General features: G+C 37.5%; 1 pseudogene; it reads right to left on the reverse strand.

Moving 5' to 3' along the window:
• The window catches only part of LOC101441920 (protein LZIC pseudogene), a 62,304-nt pseudogene that overhangs the window by 25,178 nt on the left and 12,234 nt on the right, over positions 1–24,892 (reverse strand).

Below are 24,892 nucleotides of genomic sequence, written 5' to 3' on the forward strand. Positions count from 1 at the left end.
GAATTCTGACCTCCTTGACAAGCCTGCCCAAAGAAACAGTGTGAGAGAGTCTAAGTATTTTTTAAGATTTTTATATTTTTTCCTTAAAGGTCATTCATTCACCTATTTTGTTCAATTAGACAAAAACTAATAGAATGCAAATCATGATTTTCCAAAGATGTTTTGAAATAATGAAAATCCTGCCCAACCTCTTAAAGAAAAGAGCTTACTTAATAGGTTTTGAAGGGTGTCCTAGCAACCACTCCATAGTGAAATTTATCAGTTTCTCAGGGAGAATTTTTACTAAATCCATGAAAGAGCCACTTCAATTTTAGATTCTTAGAACTATTGTTTCCCTATATCGTTCCAAAAATTGGGTCTCCTTCACTCTTGAGACCTTAATGACCTTGAGAAATATATGTAATGTTACTATGATCTGGCTAGCTTCTGTAGTGGCCCTGGATTCTACCTGACCATATATATATGTACAAGGACATATTTTAAAACTGCAGCCAAAAACTGCAGCCAAAAATTTATCACAAAAAAGATTATATATTTATGCTTTTTTAAAAAATTTCTGTACACACAAAAACATGGAATAAACGTTCTTGACCCCGGGGTTATGGAGATAAAAGCTGAAATTTGGAAAGCACATTCATAATTGCTAATCATGATTTTCCTGGGTGCTATGAATAGGAAGAGATTTATGAAGTTGCACTTTCAGATATTAATTGTTAACAAAGTGATGAATTTTTAAAAAACATTCTGAATGCAAATCAAGCTAGAATTTATCTCAGGTGTGTCAACAACTCAAGCATGAAATAGCATGAACTAAGCTCACGTTTGGCAAGTAGGATTCAGAATAGAGCAAACTATTAAAATTAACTAGCATTAACAATGCAGCTCCGGATAATCAGGGAATAAGGCCTGCTTAGAAAATTTACATTTGTAAGCAAAATTTATTGTCATGCTTTTTGCTACTTTGAAAAGCAAAATGAAATTGTTACTTGCATTTGTCTATGGGGATTTAGAATTAATGCATTGTTTACAATATAGTCTTTAGTGTTTACTTCTGTATATATGTGTTTATATGCATATACACATATAAGCAGAAAATTATTTTAATTAGCACTATGATCATTTACTTTAGTTAAAGGAAGAGAACATTCATGATCCAGCAGGCTTCTGAATAATGCTTTCTAATATGTTCCGATGAACAAAGAATACTTTAAGCATTTATAAGGATAGCCTTCTTCTGGCTAAAATGCCCATTAACAGAATTGGAATATACTTGAGCACTTTAATTTTAACATTTAGGTCTTCAGTAAAGATTTGTTGATTTCACCATATTAAATTCTTTTTTTTGTGAGATTTAAAAATACTTAAGTATTATCTGAATTATTTAAATATTTTGTTCTTTGAGTTTTTATTTGATATTTTAAACATTGCTTGTGCTTTTTTCATCTTTTATTTTGTGTATTTTTCAGTTTTCATCCATTTTTAACTTGTTAAAGATTATGATTCCTTAAATTTTTGATCCTTAGTTTATTGGATCCTGCTTTATTTATCTTACTTTCTCTTTGGTTTCCTGCAGTAGGGGTGGGTTATTAGGTTTAAAATTATATATAAATTTCTCATTTTAACCATATTTCAGTGTACACTGCTGATGATGGCTACAGGGATGGCTGGCCACAGAGTGATGGCTGCCACACAGGTGGGAAAATGGTTACATCCTTTTCTTTCCCCAATATGTTCCCCCTTTGGCTTCTTCCATCCCTAACACCTTCAGTGATGTCTAAATAAACTTAGCTGAGGTGACTCAAGAGTCCCATAGGCTAAGAAATCTCAAGGCAAAAATTATCTGACTCACTCAAACAGCACATTTGAATTCTTATCACATTAGGTGGTTCCCAATTCACAATTGACAAAACAGCAATTATTTATTGAGTAGCAACTGTATGCTGATTTTATTACATATATTTGCTATAAATAGTTTATTTGGGATTCAGGAAGTATTTTCTAAATAAATTTATCATCCTCTTGTCTAGATTCCTACATCAGTCAGCCAAAGCCCAGAGAACCTGGAACAGGCTAACTAATGTTTAATTAATTCTCTCCCTTTTAATAAGATTATCCTGGTCCACTGAATTCTTTTCTGTACACCTATGTGGCCATCATAAGGAATTATATTCTTATCTATATTTTTTAAGTCATTCCTCTTATGGATAAATGAGACGGCTAAATGTAAGCATAGGCAGGCATAGCAAAAGTAAGAACAAAATACAAGCCTCAGATCATTAACCAGTAAGATGGCAGTGAAGTAAGGAGCTCCTAGAGTCAGCTCCTGTTACAGGGCAGTTGGTAAACACCCAGAGCTATCTGGAGCTAGCTGAAACACCTGTTTGGGGGTTCCAGGAGGCCAGAAGAGCATTCTGCAATATCCTTGAAGGAATGGGAGAGGAAACTGTCCATCTACAGAGAAGACTCCTAAGTAGAGCACTCTACACCCCAGAGGCCAGTGCCCAAACTCTGCTGGAGGTACAAGCTGCCTTGGGAGCTGTTCTGCCGCTGGAATTGGAAGCTCTACTTCCCAGAAATGGGGAAGGAAGAGACAGTTGGGCACCAACTTCAGCTCCTGATGTGTAAATTCAGCAGGCCAAAGTATAATCCTGAGAACAGCTAAAGCTTGAACCTGTCCAAGTCAGAAAGAGGTTGGTAGCTGCCACCTTAACTCCACGAGTGGCATGAGGGGAAGTTGAGCAGATTGAAAATCACAGTTCTGGTGGGAACCGGCTTCTTTCCATCCAGAACAGATTGCAGCTCTAACCTAGGCCCCAGTGCCACCTCCGGCAGGGAGGAAGCTGCGGGGACCTGCACCAGCATCTCTGGGAAATTACCAACCAAGCTGTGGAGGCTGGTGATTATCCTACTCTGGCAGCACAAGCTGCCCTAGGAGCTATTCTGTGGCTGGAATTGGAAGCTCCATTTCCCAAAAACAGGGGAGCAGGAGACAGTTGGCTACTGATTGGTAGACTTGGCTGGCTTGGGTGTGGCAATAGGAACAGCTGGGGTATGATTCTGTACAAGTGGGAAAGATGCTGGTGGCTGCCATTTTGAATCTGCCCCCAGCCTGAGGGAAAGCCCAGACCAAAAATCACAGTGACAGCAGGAACTGGTTTCTTTCACCAAGATTGGCCTGCAGCCCTGGACTAAGCTTCAGGCTTGCCTCTGGCAAGGAGGATGCTGGAGGGCCCTGCACCAGCCTATCCAGGTAACTGTGGGTACCTTTGGCTGGCAGAGACTGAATAATTGGAAGTCTACCAGGGCAACTGAGGTCATCTTGGACCTGTACTGCATAGATTGCTCCTCACACCTGCAGCTCCATCCCAGCCCCAGGCAGGGGAGAAAAGGGAGTGATGCTTCATCAGTCTATCTAGGTAACTACAGTCTAGGCCTTCATGACTTGGGTTATTACACACAGCTGTGACTCTGTCCCTACCCCTGGTGAAGGAGAAAGTTTGAAGAAGCTTTATAGGTATCTGGGGCAATGAGGGTAGCTTGAGCCTCCACAGCTTACAACTCCAAATACATCCTTGGCTCTGACTGCACAATAAGCAAGGGAGAAATTTCAGGAAACCCTCAACTAAGGAGAAAAACTGCACCCAGAATAAAAACTCTAGTAAGCCAGATGCCAAGACACGAACAAAAATTACAGTCCACACCAAGAAACAGGAAGATATGCCCCAGTTAAAGGAATAAGATAGGCCTACAGATGACATAAAGGAGTTGAGACAACTAATCAAAGGTGTTCAAGCAAATCTCCTTAATAAAGTCAATGTAATGGCTAAAGAGATTAAGGATATTAAGAAGACACTAGATGAGCACAAAGAAGAATTTGAAAGAATACATAGAAAAATAGCAGATCTTATGGGAATGAAAGGTGCAATAAATGAAATTTAAAAAACATTGGAATCATGTAATAGCAGACTTAAGGAGGCAAAAGAAAGGATTGGTGAGTTAAAGAAATGAGCTCTAAAAGCAAACATACAAAAGAACAGATGAAGAAAAGAATGGAAAAAATGGAACTCAGTTTCAGGGAACTAAATGAGAGCAAAAGGTGTGCAAACATGCATGCCATGGGTGTCCCAGAAGGAGAAAAGTAGGAAAAAGGGGAAGCGGGAATATCTGAAGATATAAAGGTAGAAAATTTCCCAACCTTATTGAGGACATAGATATCCATGTCCAAGAAGCACAATGTACACGCATCCAAAAAAAAACTGAATAGACCAACTCTGAGACACATACTGATCAGAATATCAAATGTCAAAGACAAAGAGAGAATTCTGAGAACAGCAAGAGAAAATTAATGCATAACATATAAGGGATACCTAATAAGATTAAGTGCTGATTTCTCACCAAAAACCATGGAGGCAAGAATACAGTGATATGATATATTTAAGATATTACTAGAGAAAACTTCTAGCCAAGAATCTTATACCCAGCAAGACTGTCTTTCAAAAATGAGGGTGCAATTAGAATATTCACAGATAAACAGAAACTGAGAGAATTTCTGAGCAAGGGACCAGATTTTCAGGAAATACTAAAGGGTATGCTAGAGCCTGAAAAGAAAAGACAGAAGAAAGTCTAGAAATGAAGATTATATCACTAAAAGTAACTAAAATTGTCAACAGAGTGGTGACAATAAAATATGACAGATAAAATAGGAATAAACTCAACCAATGATGTAAAGCATTTGTATTCAGAAAGCTGCAACTCAGTGTTAAAAGAAATCAAAAAAGGCCTAAATAACTGGAAGAATATTCCATGCTTATGGATTGACAGACTAAATATCATTAAGATGTGAATTCAACTCAAATTGATGTACGGATTCAATGCAATTCCAATAAAAATTCCACCATCATTGAAAAAAAGATTGAAAACACCATTATCAAATTTATTTGGAAGGGTAATGGGTCCTGAATAGCCAGAAATATCATAAAAAGGAAAAGCGAGTCCTCATCTCCAGACTAAATCATATTACCTAGTTATAGTGGTAAAAACAGCATGGTACTGGCATAAAGACAGACACATAGACCAATGGAAACAAATTCAGGGTTCAGAAACAGACCCTCACATGTATAGTGATATTTGACTAGCCTGTCAAACCCACACAGCTTGGGCAGAACAGTCCAACCCACAAATGGTACTGAAAGAACCATATATTCATAGTGGAAAGAAGGAAAGAGGACCCCTATCTCACACCTTATCCAAAAATTAGCTCAAAATGGATCAAAAACCTAAAAATGAAAGCAATAACCATAAAGCTTCTAGAAGAAAATGTAGGAAAATATCTTCAAGACCTGGCGGTAGGTGGTGAATTCTTAAAGGAGATAAGAGGAGGACTGAGATGGACTACTGATGTTTAATGTATGTAGAAGTTTTAATTAGCTTTACTGTAAAAGTGTGGAAATGTATAGAGTGGATGTTAACATAGTGAGTACAGCTATTTTATAAATGGGGATGTGGTTGAAAATGGTAGTCTAGGTATGTAAATGCCAATTGACAGAATACTAGAGAATAATCTAGGAACTGAATAGCACAGTAAACCAAGATGTGGATGAGAATTGTAGTTGATGGTACAGATGCAAGAGTGTTCTTTGTTAGCTAGAGCAAGTGTACATCACTACTGCAGGGTGTTGGGAATGTGGAGAAGCATGGGAAAAATATAGCTGGAGTGACTTATGGACTGTGGTTAGCAATAATAGTATAATATTCTTGCATCTATGCCAAAGATGTACTGTGTTGATACTGAGGCAGTATGGAAAATGTGAGCCAAATGTACACTATGGCTGTGGTAACAATCAGATGATATTATCTTATCTGTAACAAATGCTCCACCACCATGTGGTACGTTGATAGAGGAGTATTGTTTGGGAATTCTGCACATGTGCATAATGGTTTTATAAGTTTACAACTTCTGTCATAAGAAAATATAGTTAAAAAATAATAATAGGGTGGGTTGGGGGGAAAACACACCAAATGTAAGATAAGGGCTATAATTAGTAGTAAGGTTTTGACAATATTCTTTCATAATTTGTAACAAAGTGTCACAACAATGCAAGATGTTGGTGAAGGGTTGATGTATGGGACCCCTGTATGATGTTATACAAGTTTGCTTTGTAAGTTCATGACCTTTACTATACACTTATTGTTTATGTATGTTCATATATAAATGACAAAAAGATATTAATAATAATAGAGTGAGTTGGGGGAAAATACTTTGGTTAGTAGTAATATTTTGACAAAGTTCTTTAATCATTAGTTAAAAAGGGTTAGCAGCAATGCAAGGTGTTGGTGGTAGGGTGAGTTATGAGAGTCCTGTATGATATTATATATGTTTGTTTTGTAAGTTCACAAGTATTACTATACACTTATTGTTTATGTATGAGTGATATACTTCAATAAATTAATTAAATATATATGTATATATATAAACTTCAGCTTTGGAGCCCTCCTCATGGTGCAAACATGTAGGGGTCAGGTAAGAATTCCAGTGTGGGGGTCTGAGGAAAGTGGAGGCAGAGACCGGTATAAACAGCAGCTGAATGCAAATATCAGAAATGTGTTGATCACTTAGATGGGGTATCAGGCATAGAAATGAATGCTCTAAGTATGCATTGGATCTTTAGCAAAACTAAACAAATTTACGAGCATGCCACTAAAATGGCCTAAGTGGGAGATCTTTAGAAGTTTCCAGAAAGCAAGGGATATGAAATGGAAATGAATAGTATAGAACTTACTATTACAAATAGTTTTTCTTTCAATCTTGGTTGCCTCAAACCAGTATTTCCTTAAAATCTTATAATTCTTTTATCTTCAATTCTACTGCCACAGAGATTGTTGCCATTCAACCACTATACTGGATAAGTGAAAAATAGCAAAGTAATGTTCCAATACCCTTAATTAAAAGAGAAGAGCATTAAAACTGCATTTTAAAAAAACAACTGTGTTCATTCAATTGCTTGTGCTTAAGGAAAGGCAAGTCTAATTAGAGCAGGATGAAGAGATTCCAAATGAAACTTGTGGCTGCTTTCAAGTGCTTTAAAAGACAGTGGCATTGATTCTTTTTGAACTGGTTTCTTTTCGAAATTTCTATGAAGTCTGGATCCTTGCTTTTCTCCCCACCCTATCCCACCCCTGAGCTTTTAGTCTGGCTCATGAATGGAACAAAAATGAAATAAGAAATAGAATAAAAGAAAGACAGATTCCTGAGGTAAACTGGCAAAAAGTGGGAAAATGAAGAAACAAAAAGGGGATCAAAAAGAACCTTAAGGACAAGAGGGAGGAGAGAGAGATGTTAGTAAGGGAACAAAGAGAGCAAGGCAGAAAGACAGAAGAAGAGGGGAAGAAAAAGGGAAAGAGAGAGAGAAAGAGAATGGGGTGGGAGATTTTGTGAGATTCCTGTTACCAATCCTTTGTGGAATGGTTAGAAGAACTTTGGATTTTATAGCTCTTAGGCTAGGGATAAAGTGGCGCTGTGGACCAAGAAGTACTCACTTTAACTCAGGAAAATGTGAAATCAGAATGTCTTAATGCCCTGGTTCTTAACACTAGCTGCACATTAGATTCACCCAGGGAGCTTGAAAAACTGTCTGGACTTTGCTTACCACCCAGAAACTGAGATTGATGATATTGGGGGAGACCTGGACAGTTGTATTTTTAAAAATTCATCTGGTAGTTCTAATGTGCAGCCAGGATTGAGAACCTCTGGATTACTATAGGTGAGGAGCCAGTGGAGCAGTTTCCAAGTGGCTATCTGAGTTTGTGGGATGCTATTTGTAAGCTAGTTGCCACCTTTAAGAGTGTACCTGTTTACTTTATTTTAGTTTTTCTAAATTATTATCTATTCTATTTCTAGTCTTTAAACCTGTCATTACTATTTCATTTTCCTACTAGTTGAATTTGGCAATATATTAGTCTTCATTTTTTAAGAAGTTTTGGATCACAGAGACATTAAACTATGCCAGTGTAAGAGCACTAGTGTGGGGTGTTATTGATGCGAGATACATTTGTTGGAAGTGGTTCTCCAGGGCATGCATATAGGGTATATAGATATATTCAGATGTTCATTGGGTATTTTCATAGTGGGTAGAGTTAAACATGACAACTGAGGGAGTGGTGAGTTCCCATCCTGGGGAGCTCTGCCACATTCCCAATGGAATAGCAACAATCCTCCAAGTGCAAGGGCAAAGACCAGTGAAGAAGGATGGTCGAATGATGGGCCCTTGATACTGATGACTATGCTTATGAGCCTGTGTGCTTGAAATTCCAACTAGGCCTAGAGCTGCATGGTGCCTAAGAGTTACCTCCTGAGAGCCTCCATGTTGTTCAAATGTCACCACTCTCTAATCAAACTCAGCATGTAAATGCATTACCTTCTCCCCGGCATGAGACATAACTCCCAGGGATGAGCTTCCTGGCACCAAGGATTTACTACCAAACACCAGCTGGTTATGGAACTAGAAAAATACCTTGAATAAAAGGGGGAAATGGTAAAGACAAATGAGTTTATATGGCTAAGAGACTTCAAAATGAGTCAGGAGGTCTTCAGAGAGGTTGTGCTTACACATGTCTCAGCAGGATACTAGAGACAGCCAAAGTAGATACAACCCCAAGTAGAGGTTCTCCTGAGGGCTGTGGAGACACCCAAATCCTATGGTCATGGGAGATGGCTCTAGAGTTCAGTGCCTTGCCAGTGGGCCCTACTTTGGAATTTGTGCTCCTGAGTGTGATGGAGGTGGACTTAGATGTGACCTCTCTACACATGCCTCTTCTGTCACTTTTAATGAAACTGTGGTTGGTGTTGGGGTTGGTGTATGCTCAGGAGTCTTGAATCTCTGGACTGTCCATTTGACAGCTGAGCCCTGAGCCTTAGCAGAGTTGTAACACCATTCTCTGGTTCATTGGACTTACCCAGGTCAGCTAGCAGGGAGGTGAGGATGGTCAACCACCACACCAGGGAACCAAGAGAGTCTACTACTGCAAGCAGGAGAATCCCATCCATCAGCCAGGTGGGATCTAAGCCCGCTCTTGATTTAGAGGTAGACTGGACATCTCCATCCTAGGGTCCTCGGGATGGAGGAATATAATATGGATTAGAGTGGACTAACTGGTATTCTATATAGAAATACTGTGACTCTAGCAATGGAAGAAATTGTATCATTGATGTGGAGACAGTGGCCACAGGAGTTGCTGAGGGCAGGGAGAGGGAAGGAGAATTGTGGAATGGGGGCATTTTGGGGACTTAGAGTTGTCCTGAATGATATTGCAGGGACAGATGTAGGACATAACCCACTGAATGGACTGGGGAAGATTGTAAATTACAATGTAAACTACAATCCATGCTGTGTAGCAGTGCTCCAAAATGTATTCAACAGATGCAATGAATGTGCCACACTGATGAAAGAGGTTGTTGATGTGGGAGGAGTGGGAGGGGGTGGGGAGTGGGGTATATGGGAACCTCATATTTTTTAATGTAACATTTTGTGAGATCTATGTATCTTTAAAAAAAAAAAATCCCTTACCCAGAAAAAAGAATTCACCAGTGCTTAAGTCCTAGTTAGCTGGAGCTCCCCTCTGGGAGAAGAGCAGAGGATGTTCTCCAGCTTTGACATTCTAAGGAACCTGGACTCTCCAAATCCAAAAATAACCTGGAAAAAACATGGTGTCTACTATAGTGATCAAATAGGTTCTTTCAACCACATCATTTTTACATGATAAAATTTTTCTTTGTAAAAGAAATGTTTTATTCTCTCTTCACTGAACTCTTCTATGCCTCAGATGTAAAAGGAGGAAACCCCTTAATTTCAGAATACTAATTAACATTGTCACACTCCTGAAGAAATACAGGATTATTAATTTGGTCACTAAAAATTTTACTACAACTGGATTTTTAAAGAGGGGCCAAGAAAATGGAAAGAAAAGACACTTGTTAGCCAAGTTATCATCATTGATATTTCTTAATAGCTACTCTTTATTGAACAAGTATGATGTTCCAGGCATTGTATTAGGTGATTTATGCAGGAAATCTCATTTAATTCACATGACTCTCTTTTTGTTAACAGTGATTATGAAAGTCAGCCTGAATGTTTATAGGAGTTTTAGTCACATCCCCAGAGAAGTCACTGTGGTGTAATGGAATCTTTTCCGGAAGTTAGAAAAGTGGAGAAACTTATTCCTTTCTCCAAATTATGGTTTCTTCATTATTAAATGATGTGTTGAGACTGAAAGATTCTATAACTATGGTTACTGGGTGCATTACAAATATATTTTAGGTGGGTGGTGTTTTACAATTTCCATATCCCTTATAAGCGTTAGTATTTTTGTTTCTCACTCACAGCTCCCTTGTGAGGTAAGCGGGATGGATATCATCATCCCTGAGCGCAAGTCTGGAAATGCTATTCTTTCTTAAGAAACCCTACAGAAAGTGCAGTCAGTTTTTGTTTCCTTTCTGTGAAGCAGTGGGAAAAGTAAATGAAAGGTTCTCTGATTGCTGAAACAAATATACAAAGAAATGTAAAAGCTTGACTTTTTCACTATGCTTTTCAAATATTTTACAAATTTTCATTTTGCTAAAAAAGAAATCATGTGAATTGTTTCCCGCTAAAGTATTCTACTTGAAAAGGCAATTCAGTCTCCTAGCAACCAATACTTCTTCAAATGAGAAAAATGTCTGGAGGAAGGGAGAAACCTCAATTACACAATGAATAGAGCAGAATTTTCATGAGCCTGGAAGAGACTTATAAAGATATCTTGGCCTATTTCTATCTCCCAGGATCAGCTTCTGGGACTTACTCAGGCTATAACCAGAGTCATAAGCAAGGTCAAATACAGTGACCCACCTTATGCCTATGCCTGGTGCTGAGGCCTCTTCTTTTCCCCATCTCTTGAAGCTTTGCTCTTTCTAAGGAAATAGCATCTTTTTTAAGCAAGGCCTGGAAATCTCTTGAAGCTGTGCTGTTCATATTTCTAGGCACTGGCCATGTGTGGCTATTTAAATTTAAATTTTATTTATGTAGAATTATAACTAACAGGAATGTAGAATGGTGCAGCCAGTATGGCAAGAAGTTTGGTGGTTCCTCAGAAAGTTAAACATAGAATTACCAGGTGGCCTGCCAATCCCACTTCTAGGTATATCTTGGAGAATTGAAAGCAAGGACTTAGACAGATGTTTATATACACCACTGTTCATAGAAGCATTATTCACAATAGCCAAAAGGAGGAAACAAACCAAGTGTCCATCAATAGATGCATGGATAAAGAAAATGTGGTTCCTACATACAATAGAATATTATTCAACTGTAAGAAGAAATAAAGTTCTGAGACATGCTGTGCCATGGATGAACCTTGAAAACATTGTGCTGAGTAAAATAAGCAAGATGTATGAGGACAAATACTCTATGCTTTCATTTACATGAAATGTCTAGAAATAACAAATTCTTAGAGGCAGAAAGTAACTTAGAAATGACCAAGAGAGAAAAGGGAGAGTTGTTATTTGGTGGGTACAGACTCTTTGTAAATTGCGGAAATCTTTAAATAAAATTAATTTCGAAACAAAAGATTAAATTAGAAATTCACTTTCTCATTCATATTGGTCAAATTTGAAGTGCTTAATAGCCACATGTAGGTAATGATTACCATAGTGGACTTTACAAATTTAGAGCATTTCCAACATTGCAGAAATTTCAATGGTGCTTCACAACACTGCTCTGGTGAGTGTCAGCAGTACAGATTTGGGTGAAGAAACTTCAAAAAGGAGCAGGCTCTTTGTAGGAGAAGATCTGATATTGAATTTTACCTCTGTCTTTAGATTTTTCTCATCATGATATTTCCACACTAGATCTTTTAGGGTTTTTTTCCCATATTCCTCTCCAATTGGAAAAGTAATTTTGATCATTGGCAAGCCATGCTACGATGTAACTAAGAGTTACAGAGGGGGGAATGTAAGAGAAGACGTACTTTTGCAGAATCGGACAATTGATGTTTTCTGCAGATTTAATTCTAAAAGTCTATCATGGTAGTAAGAACAGCGGGGCGTTATAGCCCCAGATAACTCAAGATGGGATGGTCTGAGAGCCTGAAAAGTGATCATTCTTGGTTGCATTTTCCTTCCCATTATTTGGTTAACCTGTGGGGTAATGCTGGCTTTCATGTTTGAGAATGGACAGGGATTTAAACAACCAGATTTGGAATTTCTCCTGGAATTTCTCACTTGTCTTTTTCTTTCTCCTTCTTATATACCTCCTTAGTCTGTGGTTTTGCTGCCCCTTTCAGCATGAAACCACTAAGGCCACAGCAAGCACAGACCGTCCAGCCAGGAGCCTTTATTGCCGTCTGGCTTCAGCAGACCCAGCAGAGTCCATGTGTTCCCATCTGAAATGGGTATTCTCATTTTTGACACCATTTAGTTTACTGCATGAAGGGGTTTCCACGAAAGCTGCGCTACAAATAAGTCAGTTGAATCCGGCCCTGTTGTACTAGTGAAAGAAGCTGCTCACATGGAAATCTTTCATTTTAATCCCAGGGATTTCATAGTTAAATCCACATTTATAAAAACTTTTCTTGTGCTTCCTAAAAGCAGTTGTAATATATTTCCTCTTCTATACAGTTGAGCATTCTTTCTTCATAAAAATATTCTTTTTATTTAATAAATCTCTAGAAGTCTTTTTGTTTGGTAATTTGAGACGGTATACGTCAACTTGAGAGGTGAAATTGTGAAACAAAACTGAGAAATCATTGACACTTTGACCTGGTATGGATTCTTGAGAAATGACCAAATGTATAAATGCAAGGGCTCCAAGATCTCTTCTTTGTGACCCGTAAGATGAGGGGCACAGCATGACTGAACAGCAATATCAACATAGCAGTTTACTGATAATGCACAGCAAATGATAAGGCACCCACATTTTTGCCCATAGGGAATCACTTTTAAATTAGAATCCAAGCAAGAATTGAGTCATTCTCAGCAGAGGTTTAAAACACTCCTCTTTCCACATGGCTACAATATGCAGAGAGGAGACCTTGGCAGAGAAAAATCAGATGCATATAACTGGTTGAGAGACTACAAGTTGCAGGTTCATGAGTTTCTTCCTTTAATAACTATAGCTGACAAGCAGCAGAGTAAAGGGAAGCAAAGTCATCTTCCTGGAAATCAATTAATAAGTCATGATAAAGAGGAAGCATTTTAAACAGTCACCAGGTCTCAGCTTGATCATTTTCTCTTTTTTTGTGTGTGCAAGTGAACTTAATTCTCAAGTCTTATTTCTGCCTGTAGTGGAGAAAAGAGAATCTTGTCAATTTAACGAAACTTACTTTTTTCTGGTTTGAAATATAGTCTGCTCAGGATTTACATTTATTCAAGTAGAATTTCTCTGGGTCCTCTTCCTTCATATATACTCTTAGATGTAGGCACACCTCCTTCCTGCATCTGAGTTCTAGGACCTAACTATTTTTTCAGTATTCTGGCTCACGCCATCACAGGATCCTCTGTCAAAGTATCTTCTCCCAGAGCTCTAGGTAGGAACTGGGCATGGTCTTTAGATTCCCTAGTGTGTTTGGGGTTTCAATACCACATGACACAGGACTAAGACCCTGCTGTTGCTTTTGCAGCTGCTGCTGAGATTTGGAAGGAGGGTTGCTCTCTCCTATCGTGTCTTCTCCAGCCTTCACCAGTCAGCTGAGGCAGGGCTGCACTCTCCCTTCTGTGTAGAGGGAAACTGCACTCACAGCATTTTGTATTCTTCCTCTGGTTGTGATTTACAGCGTGAACTCACTGCCCTAAGTGCAACAGATTCTAGTTCTTTAAAAGCACAAATCATTGTCTCTCTTAACAAAGTCAGGCTCCTGCCAATGAATGCCTTGCTTTCTAATCTGTTATTTTGCTGAGGGATTTACAAAATTTAATTTGGCACTTTAATTGATGCTTTTGTTCTAGGTCTTATCCTGCCTTCTCCTGGAAACAATGAATGCCCTTGTTTCTTTGGGTGGAGAGCCAGCCGAGGGGCAACCAAGAATTATTAGGAATCATGGGGAATGAAGAAACTATATTAGTTAAGAGATCAAATATAATGTTATAATAATGACAACTGAGATAGCCATCTGAAATTGAGCTTTTATTATTTGCCGAGCGCTGCACTGTTCTAACACCTCTCTTCACTTGTCTCATTTAATCCTCACAATGATCCTGTGAGGGACGCACCATCCCTGTCCTACTTTACAGACGAGGAAGCTGAGTCTTAGAAAGGGCTTGGCAAGGGCACAGCAGCGCTTAGCTGGGGACCGAGGAGAAGGGAACGTGAGCCTCTGCAATCTGTTCTCCTCGGAGCCCTTGTTCATCACCACCAACACACTTCCCTCCCTGGGTGGACTGAATATATTCCAAACTACAGAAGTAAAAAAAAACCCCAAATATATCAAAGCATTTTCATTATAGGGTGTTAACTCTTTCACACTTTGAAAGGAAATACAAAATGATAAAATTGTACCACTGCGGTTCAAAAAGAAAAAGCTCCTCATTTTGGTTTCCTGAAGTTACATTACTATAATATGAAAGAAACAAACACCTGGTAAATGAAACTATTAACCGCATGTTGCAAATGGACAGTCTAGAGGCATATATAACTTGCAGAAGTTTGCCTAAGTCTGCAATATTTTTAAAGCTAGCTACGTTATTAAGAAGGGCAGGTATTACTAGTTTGATCCACTCCCTATTATCTTATATTTAACTGAGTCACACATTTATATTACTTGCTAGTTTCCAGAGCTATTTGAGTTGCCGCTAATCTCACATATGATGATAGGTATAAAACCATAAAAACAATGTATTAGATCCTTGCAATTTGCAGGTACAACTTTTGAAGTATGTGATCTGTGGTTCTTTTTAATTTTGTCAAGTATAGATTTTGAATCCTTCCCTTTGAGAAGCTGTCACTTGGGACCACTAGTGAATTAGCCTGTCAGCCACCCAGCACCCAAACCCCAAGTTTTGATCTCTAATGATGAAAGTTGACTCTTCTAAATAATTAGGGGTGAAATATATTCAGCAATGCAGGGATTCATAAGTGTCTTGGGTGCATAATTACCTACCACAGCCAAATAAAACAATCTAGAAAATGTAAAGGGGAAGGGCTACTAGGAGTTAACATATTGAAAGCAAAAACAAACAAAAAAAGTGACTCCGAAAAACAAGAAATATGTTAAAATAAGAAAAGACTGAAAAATTAAGAAAAAAAAGGAAATGTAGGAAATTCAGTCTGGGGATTTATTTTTATTTTAATTTTAGCAAGAAATATCTTCACACAGCTCAGCAGGTTCTGAGGGTCTAAATAGCCCTTGGCTTGTGCTTTGTGCACCTCTGGAGTGCTTGTGCATGACATATAGTATTTCCCAGGTACTGGATTTTCTGCAGGTAACCAGAATATTCTGGGCACTCTAATGCAATGATGTTAAACTATGGTTATGTGTACATTGACAGCAGGAAAAGGACCCCTACTGTGTGCTACTATATTTTCTTTCTTATTTGCAAGGGATTTATAATTCATAATTTTAATTTTCTAAACAAACACCTCCCTTTCCTCTGTCCCTTAATATCTTACTCTACTGAGGTTACACAGTTAGAATTGCCAAGCCCATTTTTAAACACTCCTATTTGTAATAGTTCCTGTAACTCTATATAAGGAGACACTTTCAGGGAATGCTTTTCCTACCAGTAGGCAGGAGGTGAAAACACTTAGGTCTGAATGATGCTGACAGCATATCAGGTGGAAGGGGTACCTCTCCCTGTCTGATGTGCCATTTGTTTCTGAACAAAGATGTGTAGGGTGGCTGGTTTTAGCACAAAGCAGAATCTATGTGAATTAGAGAAGGCGAAGAAGGGTGAGTGGGACAATCATTTGAATTTCAGAGCTGTTACAGGCCCCTGGAACCTATAGGTCCTGTTTAAATGGAAAAGTGGTTTGAAGTTTTCCCAATATCTGTGTTATATGAGTTTAAATATTAATTCCATCCAAGGTTAATACTACAAAAACTACCTTGTGCATTAAAAAAAAAAAGAGGTTCACTAAATCAACTAGACCTAACAGAAACATCTAGAACACTGCGCTCAACAAAAACAGAATACACATTCTTCTCAGTGCACATGGATCATTCTCCAAGATAGACTGTATGTTGGGTCACAAAACAAGTCTCAATAAACTGAAAAAATATTGATATCATTCAATATATATATTCTGACCACAATGGAATGAAACTAGAAATCAATAACAGAGGGAGAAACGGACAATTCACAAATATGTAGAAAGTAAACAACATACTCTTAAACAACCAAATGGGTTAAAGAGGAAATCAGAAGTGAAATTAGGAAATATCGTAAGGAGAATGAAAATGAAAATATAACATAGCAAAGCTTATGGTATGCAACAATAGCAGTGCTGAAAGGTAAACATGAAGCTCTAAATGCTTACAGTGATGAAGAAGAAAGACTTAAAATCAGAGACCTAACCTCAAAACTGGAAGAACTAGGGGAAAAAGAGCAAACTAAACCCAAAGGAAGCAGAAGGAAGGAAATAACAAAGAACGGAGCAAAGATAAATGAAATATAAAACAATAGAGACAATTAACAAAATCAAAAGTTGGTTCTTTGAATAGATCAATAAAATCAACAAACCCTAAGCTAGACAGACAAAGAAAAAAAGAGGGGATACAAATAACGAAAATCAGAAATGAAAAGGAGGAGGGAGGGGGACACATTACTTCTCTCCCTACTGAAAGAAAAAGAACTATAAGTGGATACTATGAACATCTGTATGCCAAAACATTAAATAACATAGACAAAATGGGCAAATTCTTAGAAACACACAAACTATCCATATTATATTCTCTTGTATTCTGAAGAATAAATGGAAGATCTCAACAAACCAATTACTGGTAAAGGGACTGAATCAGTCATCAAAAACCTCCAAACAAATAAAAACCCAGGACCAGATGGCTTCACAGAAGAATTCTATCAAATATTCCAAGAAGACTTAACTCCAATTCTCCCCAAACTCTCCCAAAAAATGGAAGAGGAGGGAATACTCCCTAACTCATGCTATAGGGCCAAGATCACCCTCATACCAAAGCTGGATAAAGATACTGCAAGAAAAGTATAAACCAATATGTCTTATGAATATAGAAACAAAAATCCTCAAAAAATGCTAGCAAACCAAATCCAACAGGCTATTAAAAGAATTATACACCATATTTATATGGGATTTATCCCTGGTATGCTAGGTTGATTCAACATGAGAAAATCAATTAATGTAATACACCACAGTAACAGAATAAGGGTGGAAAAAACCTACATGATCATCTCAATTGATGCAGAAAAGGCATTTGACAAAATATAGCATCCTTTCTTGATAAAAATACTTAGAACTCTAGGAATAGAAGGAAACTTCCTCAACGTTGTTAAGGGCATGTATGAAAGCCCACAGTTAACATCCTACTTATTCTTAAAAGACTGAAAACTTTCCTTTTAGAATCAGGAACAAGACAAGGATGCCCTGTCACCACTGTTATTCAATATTGTTCTGGAAGTTCTTGCCAGAGCAATTAGTCAAGAAAAAGAAATAAAAAGGCATCCAATTTGGAAAGGGAGAAGTAAAATATTCTCTATTTGCAGATGATATGATCCTATATACAGGAAATTCTGAAAAATCCACAACAAAGCCCCTGGAGTTAATAAATGAATTCAGCAAAGTGGCAGAATACAAAATCAACACACAAAAATCAGTAGTGTGTCTATACGCAAGCAATGAATAATTGGAAGAAGAAATTAAGAAAAATAATTCCATTCATAACAACAACTAAAAGAATCAAATATCTAAGAATAAATCTAACCAAGGATGTAAAGGACTTGCACACAGAAAACTATAAAGCATTGCTAAAAGGAATCAAAGAAGACCTAAATAAATGGAAGGACATTTCATGTTTATGGATTGGAAGACTAAATATCATTAAGATGCCACTATGACTAGAAGCAATTTATAGAGTCAATGCAATTCCAATAAAAATTCCAACAATCTTCTTTGAAGAAATAGAAAAGTCAATCATCAAATTTATATGGAAGCGTTAAGGGCCCTGAATAACTAAAGCTATCTTGAAAAAGAAGAGTGATATTGGAGGACTCACACTTCCAAATCTTAAATCTTATTAAAAGTCACCATAATTAAAACAACATGGTACTGGCACAAAAACAGACATATAGACCAATAGAATAGAATTGAGATCTCAGAAAGCAATCCTCACATTTATGGCCAACTGATTTTTGACAAGGTGGCAAAGATCACTCAATTGGGAAAGAATAGTCTATTTAACAAATGGGTGTTGGGAAAACTGGATCTCCATTTGCAAAAAAAGGAGGAACACTACCTCACAGTATATATAAAAATCAACTCAAAATGGATCAAAGACTTTAATATAAGAGCTAGAACTATAAAACTCCTAGAATAAAACATAGGGAAGCAGCTTCAGAACCTTGTGTTAGGAAACGGGTTCTTATACTTTATACCCCAAGCCACAAGCAACAAATGAAAAAATCGGTAAGTGGGATCTCAAAAAATTAAAACCTTTTGTTCTTCTAAAGAATTTATCATCTAAGTAAAATGACAACCTACAAAATGGGAGAAAATATATTATAGATTAGTATCTATAATATAAAAAGAAATCCTTCAACTTACCAAAAAAAGACAACCCAATTACAAAATGAGCAAGACTTGAACAGACATCTCCCCAAAGAAGATATAAAAATGGCCAGAAGCACATGAAAAGATGCTTAACATCATTAGCGATCAAGGAAATGCAAATCAAAATCACAATAAGATACCATTTGACACTCATTAGAAAGACTGTTAATAGAAAAATGTGAAAAGAGAAGGTGTGGAGAAATAAGAACACTCATTCATTGCTGTTAGCAATGTAAGATGGCATAGCCACTTGTGGAAGACAGTTTGGAGTTTCCTCAGAAAGTTAAGTATAGAACCACCATATGACCCTGCAGTCCCACTATGAGATATATACCCCAGAGAATTGAAGGCAGGAACTCAAACAGATATTTGTGCACTGGTGTTCATAACAGCATTATTCACAGTTGCCAAAAGATGGAAGCAACCCAAGGGAATATCAAGCAATGAATGAATAAACAAAATATGGTATATACCTACAATGGAATATTATTCAGCCACATAAAGGAATGAAGTCTTGATACATGCAACAACATGGATGAAACTTGAAGACATCATGTTAAGTGAAATACGCCAGACACAAAAAGAAAAGTATTTGTATGTTTTCACTGATATGAAATAATTAGAATAAGCAAACTCATAGACTCAGAGTCTAGAATATAGCTTATGATGGAACAGGACATGGCTAGGGAATGGGAAGTTAAGGCTTAAAATGTACAGGGTACCTATTTGGAATGATGGAAATGTTTTGGTAATGGATGGTGGTGATGGTAGCACTGCATTGTGAATGCAATTAACGGCATTGAAATAAATATTTGAATATGATTAAAAGAGGGTAAAGTTAGATTGTATACATGGTAACAGAATAAAAAAATTTTAAAACTCCATGTAAATACTTTACAGAAACAGTGAACCCTAAGTTAAACCATGGACTTTAATTACTAGTACAATGATAAAAATGTGCTATCATCACTTGTAACAAATGTTCCTCAGCAATGCAAGTTATTAGTGCTTGGGTGGTACATAGAAATCCTATTTTTTGAGCATGATTGTACTGTAAACCACAACTTCTCTAATAAAAAACACAGAGGTTGGTTAACATGGGGGAGGGGGTTGAGGACTTGCTACTTTGTCCTTGGGTTGTGTGGATATTGTACTGGGAATTTTATCTGGATGGTAAGTGGCTAAATGTGGAAAATGAGCATTGCAGATGAACATCTTGTGGTCAGAAATGAAAACCCATCCAGGCACAAGACTCCAGTAGATCTCTCTTGTATGTACTCTTGGCCGCCAATTTCCATCATCTGGATAGAGCATCACTGACCTTCTGGAGCTAAATCATCCTCACCTCTTTGGCTTTGTAGTTTCCTACTTATTTGTTTTGTATGATAGTTTATTTTAGTTTTCAGTTCTACTAGGCAACAAATATTTGTGTTTAGTCCTGGAGTCTGCACTAAAGAAAATCTCAAAATTTGTTAACACCCCAAGTGGGAATATTTTATTAAGAATAGACAACCTTAGAAGAATCCCTTGTGTATCCAGAATTGCATTGTGATATAATACCAGTAAAAAGCAGCAAGACAACTTAGGTAAGGGGAGCAGATATATGAATGGCATGGCAGAGTGAGAGAGAAGGAAGTACCTGGATGAAGGCATTTCTTACAGCATTTCTCTCTCTCTCTGGCTCCTCCTACTTCTGGCTCCTTCCATGTCCAATTTCCTTTGCTTAGAAGGACTACAGCCATATTGAGTTAAGGTTCACCCTCATTCGGTTTGGACATACCTTAACTAATAATCTTCAAAGGTCCTTTTTATAAATGCATACACATCCAAAGGTCCTGGGGTTAGGACTTGAACATGTCTTGTGGGAGAGATAATTAAATCCCCAACACTGTGAGTGTGAACTACAAAGTAAAGATGCCCAATATTGCACTTTTTTTCAATTTTGTTCTGTCACAGAACCCAGTTCATCTTTTCAACAACCCAAAAACCAAAATCATTTTTAAGATCAGTTATTTTAAAGCCCACATCTCTGCTTGACCATGCCTCATCTTTTCCATTTTCATACTTTATCATAATAATGATGGACAGAGGCATTATAAAATATGTAAAGAGAGCAACTAAGCCAGGTAGCCATCCCAGCGTTTGGCTGTCTGGTCAGTCAGCCAATCGTTTCAGTGATGAATCCACTTAGAATTACTTTCCAATATTGATTTATTTATAGGGCATGAACTGGTAATTAGTTATTGACTCTGTGAAAAACAAACTATAAAGTATTTTTCCATGATGTCACATGATATACATGAGCTTTAGAATGACCAATGATTTTTTGAAACATCTTAGTCTATTCCTAAGTACAAAATCCCCAGTGGCTACTCTTTTGGTTATGAGAAACCCAGGTCTGAGTCATTTGAAAACAATTATTCTAGAAACAGACTGGCCCGTTTTAGAAATAAGCTGGTATGCATGGTGAAATAATAGCTGAGAAATAGTCAAGAGAGGGAAAGGAAAGAGTCAGACAAAGCTCTTTTTCTAAAGCCAGTATCGAAAAGAGTTTGTGAAGTTATAAATTTTATGTTTACTTTATGTCTTGTGGTGGACTGAATTTGCGTACCCCAGTTTAGACACATTCTTGGTCTTGGTCTGCATTCTGGTGGGTGTGGACCTATTGTAAACAAGATTTCTTCAAGTGTTATTCAATGGAGGAATAGAGTGTGGATTAGAGTGGACTTACTGGTGTTCTGCTGGGGAACCATTGTGATTAGTAAGGGAAGAAGTTGTAGTAGTGAAGAGGAGTGGGTGGCCACAGTGGCTGCTGATGGTCGGATGAGGGAAGAACAGATATGGTGTGGGGGCATTTTCGGGATTTGGAGTTGTCCTAGGTGATACTGCAGGGATGGATGCTGGATGTTGTGTGTCCTGTCATGGCCCTCTGGGTGGACAGGGGGAGAGTGTGGACTACAATGTGGACCACTGTCCATGTGCTGCAGCAGTTCTCCAGAATGTATTCGTCGGGTGTAGTGGATGTTTCACAATGATGGAAGAGTTTGTTGATGTGGGAGGGGTGGCGTGGGTGGGGTGGGAGGTATATGGAGACCTCGTATTTTTTGAATGTAACATTTAAAAGAAAATAAAGAACTAAAATAAAGGGGGAAAAATATGTTACTTTAGTTAAGGGGTGGCCTGGCTGAATCAGTTTTGGCTTTAATCCAGTTTACTGGAGCCCTTTATAGGCAGAGTGAAAGCAGGAAAGAGACAGAGGCCAGGAGAGCCGACCATGTACTTTGCCATGTGACAGAAAAGCCAAGGACCAAGGATTGCCAGCAACCAGCCCCCGAACACCACTATCTTTGGGAAGAAAGTATAACCTTTCTGATGCCTCAATTTTGGACTTCTCTTATCCTCAAAACTATGAGCCAATAAATTCCCATTGTTTAAGCAAACCCATTGTATGTTGTTTGTTTTAGCAGCTGGGAAACTAAAACAAGTACCTTACACTCTCTAATATTTTTTTAAGCCAGCTTAAAATGAGCAGGTTACAAGGTTTTGCTGACTCTTGGGTAATCAAGATTATAGAATATGTCAATGTTTCAAGGTGAACTTGACATTTCCAAATAAAATGATATGATTTCCAAAATATTAGAAATACATTTTCCTCCACTTTAAAAGTTGTCACCTTATTGATTATCCATTTACTCATTTATTTTTCTAATAAATAGTTCTTGAAGTCTTTTTACATGTTCTGTTTTGGGGTTACATTGGCAAATACATTGCTGCCCTTATAGAGCTTACAGTCATGACCTGGAACTCATATTAGTTCCTTAAAAGAAAAGCCTTTAAAAAGTCCTCTGGTCTAATAAAAGGCATGCATGTGCTAATGGCTTAAATGAATGTGTCCTTCAAGATCCCTGTATAATCTGGTTAAGGGAAATCAATAGAACTCTACAAAATAGAGTCTCTAAAAGCAGAGTTTTGTAGTTTAGAGTTTTTAGTGGTAACTAAGTGGCTGTTAATTTTAAGGCCTGGAAGAGCAAATGCAAGAGAATCTCTGCAGTTCTTTTATATATATTTTTAAAAGTATTAAAGGGAGGATCACTTTGCTTTCTACCTCCTTCTGTGATCACAAGATGGCAGTGTTTCTGAGCTTTCTTTGCTGTGGTCCTAATTTGACTTAAAATGAAATTAAACAGAATTGCTGCAGGGAAGTCAGAATAAATAAAATGGAAGACCTTAGCATGTGAAATAAAACCAACCATCAAATAAAGATAAGCTGGTTGTTCTTTTTGTTTAGGAGTTTGCTTTCCTGGAGGAGTGAGCTTATGCCTGGGTCTTGAATGTATTGTTTTTAGTAACAGCTTTGTTGAGATATAATTCATATACCATACGATTCACCTGTACACATGTACAGTTCAGTGGTTATTAGCATATTCACAGAGTTGTGCAGCCATCAGCACAATCAATTTTAGAACATTTCATCACCCCAAAAAGAAATCCTGTACTTAATACCAACCATTCTCCATTTCCCTCTTCCCCTAGTCCCTGGCAACCACCAATCTCCTTTTGGTTTCTATGGATTTGCAATTCTGGATATTTCATATAAACAGAATCATACAATATGTGGTCTGTATGACCATTTTTAAAAGGTCATTTTAATCATATTGATAAAATTTTGTATCACAATCTTTTTTACTGAGTCTGTTATGAGCATTTACCATATTATTATGTAATCTTTATCACTATCATTTTTAATCAACATAATCACTGCAACATAATATGATCATTCTCCTATTATTAGATATTTAAGATATTTCCAAATTTCTGTAATTATAAAATATTTCTGACACAAACACAAAGGTTTTTAAAAAATCTATATTTAAGATTACTAAATTAAGGTAGACTCCTAAAAATGGAATTACTGGGTCAAATTTTCATTAACAATTTTTGCTTGTATATATAAAGTACACAACCTGACCAGTCACAAACCACTCCTCAAAGATACAGATTTTCATGCACAAATATTTTTCCCAACAATTTTTATAATATCTTCATAACAAAACTAGCAGAAAACTAAATAATGGAATGAATTGAACAATGATAATCCATATACCCATAATTGAGATTCTACAATTAATATTTTATTATGTTGGTATTATTGCATTTATATATATATTTTAAAGCTTACAACTAAACAGACTTTTCTGGAACTCTAGAAAGACTAGAGCTGGTAGGTCCTTGGGAGGAAAGGAGAGCAATGAGACAGGGAAGTGAACTGTTGGTAATAAGGGCGATGCCTATTGGACTAAGGACGCTTGATTCTATCCCTGAGACAATGGGAGTCACTGAAGAATTTCAAAACAAGGGGATTAAATGATCAGATGGTGCTTTGGAAAGATAACTATGGCAGAATTTTATAGGTTGACAGTGGGGAAAGGGGCATGTTTTGATACTGGAGACAGGCCAGCTTGTCAAGTTTTAATGGCTGCTAAATATAATTAATTTAAAGGAAATGACAGAGAGATGGAGGGGAGGGAAGAGATTTGAACCATGTTTAAAGTGTAGTCAGTAGAACTCAGTGATTGTTTTGGGTTCAGCGGTCAAGAGAGAGGGAGAAGAGATGGTTCCTGAATGGGTGACTGGGCGGATAGTCACATTATTATAACTAAAGGAATCAAATCAGAGAGAGAAAAAAGTTTAGAAGAGCAAGTGTGTCTTAGTTTGCCAAAGGCTGTCAATGTAAAGTAGCAGAAATGGTTTGTTTTTATAACAGGAATTTGATTAGATGTAAAAGCTTATAGATCCAAGTCTTTGGAGGTCCTGCCATGTGGAGGTTCCTGTCTTCCAGTCAAAGATCACTGTCTCCAGGAGCTCAGCTGTTGCCTATCAGGCATGTGGCTCATCTCTTCAGCCTTGTGCTGCTCCGTGGGCCCAGCCTCTTAGGTGCTCTGTGCCTCAGTGTCAGCTGCTAGTGATCTTTGAGTCCTCTCTCTCACATGGCTGGGTCAAAATGGCAGAGCTTCCTTTTCTGTGTGTCTTCTTTCTCTTTGTGCCTCTTTTTACATAAGTCTCTAGTAAGAGGGCAGAGAGCCAACCTAAATCATGCCTCACTGACATAGTCCAATCAAAAGCGATCTAAT

The sequence above is a fragment of the Dasypus novemcinctus genome, chromosome 1, assembly GCF_030445035.2.
Source record: "Dasypus novemcinctus isolate mDasNov1 chromosome 1, mDasNov1.1.hap2, whole genome shotgun sequence".
Taxonomy (NCBI): domain Eukaryota; kingdom Metazoa; phylum Chordata; class Mammalia; order Cingulata; family Dasypodidae; genus Dasypus; species Dasypus novemcinctus.